The sequence below is a fragment of the Triticum aestivum genome, chromosome 6A (assembly GCF_018294505.1).
Source record: "Triticum aestivum cultivar Chinese Spring chromosome 6A, IWGSC CS RefSeq v2.1, whole genome shotgun sequence".
Classification (NCBI taxonomy): Eukaryota; Viridiplantae; Streptophyta; class Magnoliopsida; order Poales; family Poaceae; genus Triticum; species Triticum aestivum.
Genome location: NC_057809.1, coordinates 23,991,318 through 24,004,166, shown reverse-complemented (window position 1 = coordinate 24,004,166; position 12,849 = coordinate 23,991,318). Strand labels below are relative to the sequence as shown.

General features: G+C 45.9%; 1 pseudogene; it reads right to left on the bottom strand.

The window, feature by feature from the left end:
- Positions 1-650: 650 nt before the first annotated feature.
- On the bottom strand, positions 651-858 carry LOC123132880 (uncharacterized; annotated as a pseudogene).
- Between the last annotated feature and the right edge of the window lie 11,991 nt (positions 859-12,849).

The window sequence follows — 12,849 nt, the reverse complement described above, 5'->3', positions numbered from 1 at the left end:
GACGAGAGCGACATAGAAAACGTCCGCTTCGTGTCCGCCTCGGACTCAAATGGTGCTCAAATTTGGGACGGAAATGGGTCCGCGCGGACACAAAGCGGACACAAAATGAAAATGGGTCTCCGCGTTGAGCCGTCGTTTTTGTCCACGCAGACCTAAACGGATATGGACGGACGAAATGAGTCGCCCCATTGAAATTGCTCTAATATCCTGTAAGTCTGTAACAAACTCGCGATCCATCTTCCCAATCCCATATTTTTCTGCACTTAAAAAAGAGATCTCGATCCGTCTCCTCGTCTCCTGTACTCTGTCCCGAGCAAGCGAGGCGAGCAAATTGATGCGCAGCGGCGGCGATCGATCGACCGAATCGATCCGTTCCTGATGGGTGGGCGGCAACCGGCACGCCGCAGGCTGCTGATCAACTATTGATGGGGCAGGCTGCAGCGCGCACGCTGGAATTTCTCTTCCCCTCTGTTAGCTAATTAGTACTCCCTCCGTTCCATAATGTAAAATGGTTTTTAACACTACACTAATGTTAAAAAACGTCTTATATTATAAGACGAAGGGAGTAGTATGTTTTTGATTTTTTTTGTTTAGATTACAGTCATTACTTGATTCGAATTCTGCTCGGTATCCTTTTTTGTGTTGTTTTATATCTGTCAGACAGCCTCTAGGCCGCCCTGCACAAGTGAACCAGGCAGGAACGATCCTCTACAATCCCATCAGGATTCATCCAGGCCGTTAATCACGCTCTGGCCTAGAGGTCAGAATGCATCAACCAGACTGAAGTGCTTGCCTCCTTATTGGTAAAGGATGCAGTGGTACGAGCCTATAGAACAGATCCTGTTCAAGTAAGGTCGTGCTACAAGCAGCAACGGCTCGCCTTATAAACTGGTTTAGTGCCGCCTAAACTAGCGAGGTGGGACTAATTGAGTAGAGCAGGCACATGCAGCAGCGCCTCCACAGGCAGAGCCTGGAAGAAGGGTTAGTGGCCCATATAGCTGGGCACGAGAATGAGCAAAGCCCAGCCCATCAGGGAAACGCTCAGCTCTGGAGATTTTGAACTAGTTTAAATATCTGGCAAATGCTGCATATCGTGTACTTCTAATAATTTTTGAACAATGATTATTGCAACTTATTTCAAGATAGCTAGTTTTTTTTGTTTTCTTTAGCTTTTATGCCAAATTAAATTACAATAGGCCATTACCAAAGTAGCAGACACATTGCTATAGGTTGGAAAGAAGAGAAAAAAGAATGCGACCGATAAGAAAAAAACTGGAGAGAAAAATGGGTGTGGTGTAACTCCAGAACATCGCGGACAGAACATACGCTTGTCTGCTGAAGTATCCTTTTGTTTTGTTGAGTCAGCTGTTCAAATAGTATTCCAGCCGGAAAGCTGCTTGCTGCAACTCCACTTGATCCAATAGCATGTGCCTGCTCTACTTAATTTGGCGCGGCCCTCGATCACGCCAGAGGGAGGCGCGCACACGACTGGAGATTGACAACAACACAGCGCGACGCAGCCAACGCTCGATGCACCGCAGCCGAATTGCCAGATACATGGATGAATGCATATCAGGGACCTAAAGACTGAAACCCATTTTGGAACATGTTTGATACACCGGGAACATGTCTAAATTAAACCTTAGACATGTTTGATACACCGGGAACATGTCTAAATTAAACCTTAGACATGTTTGATACACCGGGAAAGCAACGATGCCGACCGGAATTACAGGCTACTCATAGTTACATGTGGACCCTACTTGTAAGGACTTCCTTCCCTAATCTTTCTTCGGTTAACATTTGAGGAAACATAGACTTTCCTACACCCCCTTATCTAGCCATCCATTTCTGCATTGCTATCTGTGCAAATACTTTTGTCTTTTCTGTTTCTCCCAAATAGAACAACATATGAAATTCAAACTTTACAGGACAACAAAACATTCTTAATAGAATGTGGGAAAAAACTTTCAGATTTTTTCATGAGTCATATATAGTAAAAATTATATTTTTTACTCAAAAGAATTTCATATTGTATATTTATGTCGGACGAAAGCCGGACCTTCAGCGGAACTCTGGACTGATTGAAGGACCGTATGCGTGGATACGGGCGGACGGATCACGCTTGTGATCCTAGCACTGGAATGAACATCGAGATCAGATTCTTCACCAAGTTCTTCCGCTTCAGACGTTGGTAAGATTCAATTAGATCAACTTTTTTTAATTGCATCTCCTTAGCTTTGTGTAGATGCAATTTTTTTTGTTTTCCATGCACGAACCCTGACAAAAATTGAAGCAAAATTTTTCAATCAAAGCAATATGGTGAGTTTGATTTTCATTGTTGCATTCAGAAAATGTGTTTGATTTTCCATATACCAAGTGATAAATGTATGGTGAACAACTGTTTGATTGCTTGATTAATGATGGTGAGTTGATGAGGAATGTAAAATTTGAGCAATTTTTTAATTCAAACCATCTTTTATCTAGTTTTATGGTAGATGAAATGTCATGAATCAAAACTATGACAGCGGATGAACACACACATGACAACCTAGGTGGCAATAAAATTTGAGGGATAATCCAAATAAGGATAGCTGTATTAGAAATGAGAAGAAATGGCAGAATATTTTTAAATGAGATAATGGTGTCACAACAAAAATATTGAAGTTTCAAAAGTGCTATTTACTTATTTGTAACAACTTAGCTTTTTAAGTGAATCGATAGTGTATGTACAACTAGAAAATAATAGAAAATACATAGTTTACTCGCATTTCAACTGATTGATTTTTGTATATATCAAGTCTGGTCTAATATTTCTGAAGCTTGATTACATACACTAGTAAAGACAATTGATCAACAATTTATATATGTCTCATGGAATTCTTTACTTGTATATATTTGTTGGCTTTTTTCTGAGGGATTATAATTTTCTATTATTTACTACGTGACCGACCTATGTATATAGTTTTTTTTGGCTCCTTATAGTCGTGTGTGCAGAATTGGCTTGGGTTTCCGGATTCAATTGGAGCATGTTTCTAAATTAATTTTTGTTATTGAGATTGAATACTCTATTTCACTGGTAGAAAAAGGGCCTTTTGTCCCGGTTCTGGAACCGGGACTAAAGGGGGAGGTATTAGTACCGACCCTTTAGTCCCGGTTCAAACCAGAACCGGGACAGATGGGCATCCACGTGGCCGCTGCCGGCAGCCCAGGCAGGGGGGCTTTTAGTCCCGGTTGATGACATAAACCGGGACCAAAAGGCTTCCACGCGTTAGCAGCTGGCTGGAGCTGAGGTTTTTCTTTTTCTTTTAAAAAAAAGTGGTTGTTTTAGGGGTTTAGGGGGTTATTTTTAGGTTGTTATTAGCTAACTAATAGAGAGAAGTGTCCTCTCTTATATCTTCATCCTTGGTTCACCAACGCTAGCTACTGCTATGTTCATTTCACCCGCAGATATATAATAACTCATGCATGCTCGCATCATACATCATCATATATAATAACAAGTCCTACTAATCAAGCATCATCATACAACTTCTACTCGTTATTAATAATAAGTCATACGATCATCATCCTCATAGTCATCGAACCCAACCCTACATAATTGTTCTTAGCACATGATCATCAGTATCAGGTAGGACCTAAACACACTTAAGGTAAAATAGCATAGAACAATATAGACCCTGACTCTCCATTATGAAGAATGGAGATCATCCTGTCTCCAATTCTTGCGCCTCGCTTCCTTTTGCTTCCAAGAAGCTCCTTACGACTGTCCATACATTTTTTCCATCCTTTGATTTTCATGTCTCCACTTTTTTTAGAAATCTCGTATGGACAGTTGAGATTCGTAGGATGACCTGGATATATGTTCAAAACACGAAGGCTGCCGCCATTCTGATACATCAAATGAGGCACACAATCCTCTGGGATTCTCTGTTGAAAAACATAGTAATAACTTCGTAGTTAGCAATGATGTACTAGTTTTAGAAGTATGCAAAAAGATGCACGGATGTCGTAATAGTAAAAAATCTTACCAGGGTATCTCCATAGTAGTTACCGTAGTTCAACACGTGCACTAGTGGCACGTATTGACCATAATGTTGAGGAGTTCGATTGTAGATATTGTAATTCTCAAGATCATTACAAAATCCAACCAGATGAGTTTTCTCCTTGTAAGTTAACTCAGAGCCATCGGTGTAGTAAGTTCTATCTACCATCTTCTGCACATTCTTTGATACTTCAAAATAAGCTGTCAATGGAAATAAGCTGTCAACTATTTTGAAATGAACAATATAAATTAGTTAATAATTAACTATGTTTGAGAAACTCACATAGCGGTAGAACTGGAGGCGTATCAACAAGGACCCAAATGTCCATATTGTCTTGCTCGATTTTAGGATCACCAAGATCCATGGTGACAAGCATACCCTCATCAAAACCATACAATTTGCAAAATGCTTCCCAATTTTTGCAACCAAAATGGGTTACGCTCTCAGCATTATACAACTTTACTTCAAAATCCACATCATGATGGGTCCTTAGGTGAATTTTCTTCGTTTCAAAATTTTCATGGTCTTCAAAATCCATCCTCTCCAAGACATAGCGTCTTGCATGGCATGGGATAAACTATACTCGAATTGTAAAAGATGAAAATTACACGTTGAAATAATTGAAGTCATGCTTAATTATGAAAAAAAACACTTGTCGTCGTTGCGTACCGTTTCAACTTCGAAGGTCTCCTCGAGCTTAATGCTGAAGCGCCGCCCATCGTCCAGGTGAGGCCTGTCGCACTGACCTCGATCGTCGTGGCACCAGTCGCACTCCCCCGGGAGACTTCCGTCGTCCGATGATGACATTTCCTATACGTTCATAATTCAAAGACTAAATTAGATCATTCTTATTCAACTAATCATATGCATATGCCTTGCATAGTGCTCTCCAATTTGAGCATTCAATAAGAAAAATCAAATCGCAAAATAAAGTAGTATTCAAATTAGGATGCATTCAATTATAAGAAAAACTACATCATCTCCATGTGTCCGTACATCGAATATTATCACTAATACACGTCGAATACTATCATACATATCGCCAGTACAGCTAGAACCGTAGCGCCCGACGGGTATCGGCGCAGGCGGTGGATATCCAAAGGGAAGGAACCATCACATGATCATAGCTCCAGTGAGATCCCTGAAGAACCTGCCAGGTATTCTCGAACCTGCCCTCCAATGCAACCATGTAGCGACGGACGTGCTGGTCCTCCTCGCTGACACGGTGACGTACCACCTCCGCGGTGTCCGGAAGCCTCGGCACCGTCACTGGCCCACACGACCGCCACCAAACAAGGATCGGGTCAACGACGAGCTGGCTCCTCACCAAGCTACGCCCCCCGGAACGTAGCGCCTCCCAGTACCACCCCGACGGAGCCCAGTCCCGGACATGGCCCATCTGGTCAAGCAGGTGTCGTCCTCCACCGACTCGACGACGAGGATGCGGGATAGGCATCGTCCACGTCGATGCGGGAATAATTGCTTTAACTAAAAAAATAAACTAGTTCTATTAGTTTTCTTGCTAAAAATAAACTACTTCTATAGTAAAATAAACCAGTTTTATTAAATCAACTAGTTCAACTACTAAGCACTTACTATAAATAGAATAATATAGTACTTACTAAAAATAAACAAGTTTACCTAGTTCTAACTAATTCCATTAAACACTTTCTAAGTAGTACTAACTACTAAAAGTTATCGGGGAGGGGGGCTATATCGACAACGACATACCTGATAACAAAAATAAGAAGAGGAAGAAGAAGAAAAAAAAGGAGAAGAAGAAAGGAATAGAAGAGGAAGAAGAAGAAAAAAAGAAGAATTCTTCTTCTTCTCCTCTATTCCTTCTTCTTCTCCTCTTTTTTTCCCTTCTTTTTCATCTTCTTATTTATTTCTCCTGTTATTTCTCTCCTCTTCTTCTTATTCTTCTTCTTCTTCTTCTCCTTCTTCCTCTTCTTATTTTCCTTTTTTCTCTCCTTCTTTTTCTTCTAAATATGAACATATACGTAAATTGACAAAGATAATTCTATGAACAAAAAAATCATAAAAATTCTATGAACAAAATTACAACAGAAAAAAATCATAAAAAATCTATGAATAAAATTACAACAGAAAAAAATCATAAAAAATCTATGAACAAAATAAAAAATCTATGAACAAAATTACAACAAAAAAATTCATAAAAGTTCTATGAAAAAATTGACATATTCTTTGCATATATATGAACACACAAACTTTTGCATATGCAACAATAATATCACCAAAAAAATGTATGAACAGTAAAAAATTCTAACTTTTGCATCTAAACAATACATCTAAATTAACTACAACAATTCAATTAACTATACATCTAAACTACGCATCTAAATTAACTACAACAACTCAATTAACTCTACATCCTAAATTACACATCTAAATTAACTACACATCTAAATTAGGAAATTACGCAACGGGCCGGGGCGGCGATCGACGAGGAGGCCGGCAGGACACGGGGGCGACGGTGAGGGGCGCGGCGACGGCAACGGTGATGGGCGCGGAGACGGCGACGGTGAGGGGGCGCGGCGCGACGGGCGATGAGGAGGCAGGGGGCGGCGACAGCGACGGTGAGGGGCACGGCGTCGGCGGCGAGGAGGCAGGGGGGCACGGGGCGGCGACGGCGTCTGCGGCCGCGCGGGACGGCGTCGGAGGCAGGGGCGATGGCGAGGCGCAGCCTGGCGGTGTCGTCGGGCGAGGAAGAACGAACTGAATGAAAAATTTCGCAAGTGCTACTTATATAGACGAAGCATTGGTCCCGGTTCGTGATAGAAACCGGGACGAATGCCCCCTTTAGTCCCGGTTGGTGCCACCAACCGGGACCAAAGGCCACTTTTCGGCAGCCCAAAGGGCGGGAAGCGGCGGCCTTTGGTCCCGGTTGGTGGCACCAACCGGGACTACAGGGGGCATTCGTCCCGGTTTCTGTCACGAACCGGGACCAATTCCCCCCTTTAGTCCCGGTTGGTGCCACCAACCGGGACCAATGGCCTTGCGCTGGCACGGCGGTGGGAGTTTAGTCCCACCTCGCTAGTTGAGAGTGACCAGCACCTGTTTATAAGCTCCGTTGCCTCTTCCCACCCGAACTCCTCTGAAATGCAGGCTTATGGGCCTAATTGGACACTGCAATGCCTGTGGGCCTACTGGGCCTGCTGCGGGCCTGAATCCTGGCCCATGGTTGGGTTTCTAGTCGTATTCAGGCCGTGCTGGCCCAATAGGTGGCATTTGTTTTCTATTTATTTTTTCGTTTCTACTTAGAACTAAGTACTTATAGTTTTTTAGTGATTTCTTTTTTCTTTTAGGTGACAAAAATTATAAACTTTCTGTTAGTGCCATTAGCTTTAAAATTTGAATAGTTTAAATTTGAATTTTTTAAAATTTGTGTGAATCACTAGTTTATGAATCACTAGTTTACTAAGTTTGTGTGAAAACACTTTGTAGAATAGTTAAAATTGATTTTTGAGTCAATCTTTTTCCTGCTATTTAATAGTAGGTGGCACTTTTTTTGTTTTTTTGTTGTGTAGTGATTTCTTTTTTATTTTAGGTCACAAAATTATAAACTTTCTGTTAGTGCCATTAGTTTTAAAATTTGAATAGTTTAAATTTGAATTTTTTAAAATTTGTGTGAATCACTAGTTTATGAATAACTTTACTCAATTTGGTAATTTTAGTTAGTCATAACAAATATTATAGGCATTTTTTTTCTTTTTTGCTATTTATTTTTTCATTTCTACTTAGAACTAAATACTTATAGTTTTTTAGTGATTTCTTTTTTCTTTTAGGTCACAAAAAATAAAAACTTCTCTGTTAGTGAACATAGATGCACTTATAGAGAAAATTAAACATAAATTCATAATTAATTTCTATTTATGAATTTAGGTCCAATTTCCTCTATAGGTGCATCTATTTTCACTTTGAGAGGAGCTCAACAACGCAGAGAGGGACGGGCTTATAAACAGGTGTGGGCGCCCATTCGGTTGGCGAGGTGGGACTAAACTCTGGGCAAACCCTTTAGTCCCGGTTCGTGGAATGAACTAGGACTAAAGGGGAGCCTTTGGTCCCGGTTCATGCCACGAACCGGGACCAATGGTGGTGGGCCAGGAGCCAGGCCCATTGGTCCCGGTTCGTCCCACCAACCGGGACCAAAAGGTCCAGACGAACCAGGACCAATGGCCCACGTGGCCCGGCCGGCCCCCCGGGCTCACGAACCGGGTCCAATGCCCCCATTGGTCCCGGTTCTAGACTGAACCGGGACTAATATGGGTGACCCGGCCTGGACCAAAGCCCTGTTTTCTACTAGTGTTTATGAGATTAATGATTTTTTACAATACTATGTACTCCACCTATGAAGAAGTATAATCTAATGGCATTGTAGTTACTTTTAAATAAATCATAATGTCAATGTTTTGTAATGTTATAACTCAAATATAAATATCGACTTGCGTAAAAAATGATGGCCAACATATACTTATGTTAGATTACAGTGATATCCTTATTTATTTATACTCTCTGTTTTTAAGACCCCTCGGACCCCGCGTCGCCCCCCGCTAGGGCGGCTCAGGTGGAAACCCTAACCCCCGCCGCCGGGCACGTCCATCCTCTTCCTCCCCTCCGTCGCCGCTGGAGGAGGTCGCCGGGCGAAGCCCCGGGCGGCTGAGGGCGGCGGTGGAGGCCCTCTTCCCTCCCGCGCCGGATCTGGTGAGGCGGGTCACCCACGGTGCCGGGGCATTTCTTCCCCGATCTGCGTCGCGGCGGCGCGTCTCGGACGACGGCGCAAAGTGGCGGCGTGTTGCTGGGTAGAGGCGGCAGAGCTCCTAGGCTTCGAGGAAGATTTGGTGGCGCCGGCCGCTCGGTGGGCTCTCAGTCATGGTAGCCTTGGTCGCGGAGGCCGGCGGCTCGGCTTGTTGGTGGCGGCTGGATCCTGGGGCGGCGGCCCTGGAAGGTGGCGGCGGGTGAAGCTCGGGCTTGCCGCGGCGGCATGGCATTGTGCAGTCCCTGTCCAAGGCGGATCTACGTTGGCGTTCTCGTGTTTTTTCTGCTACGGATTGGTTCATATTGGAGTCGGTGACGAGTGTGCGGGATCAATCTCGACGGCTCTCGCGGTTTGGCGAGGCGGGGTGGGAGCCCTCCTCCCAGGCTCCAGTGGCGGCACACTCTGGCTGTGGCCGTTGCGCCAGGGCTCCTACGATGGCACTACTGTTACGGTTGGCCACCGGATCTAGGCGGCTAGATCTGGGGCTTTGAAGGCGGTCGAGACAGTGCACAGGTTGTCGGATGGATTTCTTGGGAGGATCCGGGTGAAAACTTGGTCTTGAGTCATTGGACGGAGCCGGTGATGACGATGCCCTTATCGTCGTTTCCTTTATGAAGGCATCATCGAGGTGAAGCTCCCAACCCTATCCAATACCTTCGGGGGAAACCCTAGATCAGTTGATCAGATGACGGCGGCAATCATCTGTCGTTATCCCCTTGGGGGCGGCATTCTTGCAGATGCACTCGGGCTCAAGGGACCAGCGGACGGCTTCTTCGGTGGAGCAGTATTTCTTTCTACATATTCATGGCGGCGGTTCTCGGCGGCGTGGAGCAGGGGAGGCTCGGCGTCAGATGTGTGGCGATGGACACACGCAGGCGCAAGAGGACGACGTTGTTTGGCGTCATGGTGGCATTGATGGCAGAGAGGCCTGACAAGGATGATGCGTCAGTATATGCTTTGAGGATGGATGGATGGAAGACGGAGATGACAGCCCTTTGCAGTCTGTGCGTGTGGTACTCACTGAGACTGCGCCGGACCGGAGTGTTACCCAGTCCCGCCTATGTGGCTTGGATTGGGCATCCGGTTTTAGATGTTAGGCTTTCGTGCGATGTCTGTTTGGTATTTGGCGCGGACATTCGGCACCCCTTCATCAAGAGGATAGGAGTAGCAACAGGTGTGGTCTAGATGGTGGCCTCGGGCTTACTGTTATATTACTTTGCAAGGTCTTTGAGAATAACAAATAAACTAGCCGTATGCATCATCCAGATGCAAAGGCCGAGGGTGCATTCTCCTTTTCTTAAAAAAAAAACCCCTCAATACAGCAAGATTGCCAACTAAGTTGGACCATTAGGCACTCACAAAAGAGGAAAGCTGGACCACTAGGTAAAAAAAAGGTCTTTATTCATTCTGGGATACGGTACCACCGTGAAAGAGCTCTCAATTAAATGATTCATACTACCTTGAAAAGTAAACTAATCGCTCGATAGTGTTCACGACTACGCAACAAAAGCAGGTAGGAGTCACCGCGTATTGGCCGCTGAAGATAGCCCCTCGTCCGGAAATGGGGTCCGGCGAGGCATTGAGGGCGTGTTTGGTTGGCCGTGCTGCATCTGCATGGCATCTCAGATGCAATTTATAGCTTGTTTGGTAAACTGCATGACCATCTGGGCCAGGCCTAACTGATGCAAAAAATATCCTCTCAGCCAGGCTGAGAGCTACGCCAGAATCGGCCGTTCCTCTGATGCATGCACGAGCTGAGCCCAATGCTTGCACCCACCTCTGCACCACGCGTGCAGTTTCGCGTGGGGGGTCATGAACCCCCTCGCCATAACTCCCGCATTTGCTTTCCTCCCGTGCCCAACGCTGCTCCTCCCATCCCCTCTGCTCGACCTTAGATTCGCCGCCACCGCCGTCTTCTCATCCTCGCCGCCGCCGGCGCCTCCTCCTCATCCTCGTCGCCGCCGCCTTTCATCCTTGTCGCCGCTGCCATCCCTTTTCGCTGGCTGTCATCGACGGGAGATACACAGGGGAAGGAGCCGAGCTCGATCCGCCGCGGGATCGATGAAACCTTACCAGGGTCACCGTACCTGGTGTGGTTGAGGCCGAGTTGGGTGCCCTCAACGTTGAGCGCCGGCGAGTGGATCCCGCGGCGACCAGAGGCTCGTCGCCTCTGGATCCCGTGACGACAGGGGACGCTGGGCGGCGGGGAGAAGCGGCCTACACGCGAGCCCGCGGATACGGGAAGACGCTGGTCACCGGGGAGAAGAGCCCTACACCGGCACCCGTCAAGGAATGACAGCAGCAACCAGATCCGCCGTGCTAGAGATCCCCTATCAACATCCTTGTGAGCAATGATCTATTTAGTTTGTTGTCAATTTACTTTCTGTAAATGAAGTAGTACTCTGCCACTTGATAATCTAGTAGTTCTCCATATATATGGGATGATTCATCGGAATTTTCTGAAGTTCTGAAAATGTTCTGAAGAGCAGCAGAACTAAAACTGTTGTAGAGCAGGGAACGACGACCGCCAGCGATAGCAAGAGAAGTTTTTACTCAATTTGTCAAGAAAGATTACCTGAATCTGAAGTTCGGCTAGTGCCATGGCTGATGTCGCTGGTCATAGACGGCATACAGTATTCTCTCGAAATGATTGCCTGTATATGTTGTATTTTTTGTATTTGTAAACAAAGATTGCCGGTTAATTTTAGCTGAAAGAGACATGCTTCTCTTGTTTGCTGCAAGCAACATGACCAGTTTACCAAACAACATCTCACTCAGCTTGTGGCACCTCATACAATCTACCAAACATATGTTCAGCTTGGCCAGTCCCACGTCACACAAGCAACCAAACACACATCTAAATTTACAATTGCATTAGCCCAGCCAGGCCACACTCGGCCAGCATGCTAGATGCCATGCAGCAAAATGTGACCCGGGCAACCAAACACGCCCTGAGTTACCGCACCACGGAGCGCACACGGACAAAAAGAAAAACGCCTTGAAGAAATTCAGTGGATGCTCATCATGTTATGACGAGATTGGAAGATATTAGCACACATATACTCCCTTCGTTATAAAATACTTGACTTCCATTTGTCTAAAATGAATGTATCTATATACTAAAACATGTCTAAATACATCTATATTTTGATAAATAAAAGGCATGTATTATGAAACGAAGGGAGTATAATTGAAGCAAAGCTAAAGCCCTATAAGACAAAAGCCAGTTGCCGCACATGTACTATTTGCATCTTGGTGCCTACAGAGTAAATAGCATAAAACTACTATTTTATAGGCTAGGGTTTCAAAAAACTACCAATTTTTAATTTTTCTCAGATAACTACCAAGTGAGCGGTCCGCTGTTTCAGAAAACCCAAATCGCAAAGTGTTTTTCAATTAATCACGATTATGATAGTTGGGCCTACGTGTAAGAGCTCTGATTGTTTGACCGTTTGTTTGACCGTTAGGGGTGGGCCTGCACATAAATTTAAAAAAGCAATCAGGTCCCTACATTTTTCCAAAAAGCAATCCGGTCCTACTCTAGATCAACACAGCCATGGCGCTGCTCCTTTCGCTCCCGAGCTCTCCTAACAGAATCTCGCGAGGCCGCCTCCTCCGGCCGGCGAGCCGCCCGCCGCCGGTGATCACCGGGGCTCAACCCCTGGCCGCTCCTCCACATCACCTCCTTCTCCCCCTGCATTTCTCCCCCCGCCGCCGACCCGTGATGCACGACGCCGCTGCGCCAGTGGCCGCCTCTCTACGCCGGCTCCCCATGGCGTGGGCGAGCCCTGGCGACCCCGTGGCAGGAGGCGACCCCCAGCCGGTCTCGATGGCGAGCGGCGGCGTAGTGACCCGAGCGGAGCCCCGTGGCGGGCGGCGGCCCTCAGCGGCTCCCATTGGCGCGCGGCGGCGCGGCGACCCGAGCGGAGCCCATGGCGGGCGGCGGCCCTCAGCGGCTCCCGTTGGCGCACAGCGACCCGTGCCGGAGCCCCATGGCGTGCGGCGGAGACTCCAGGCGGCGCG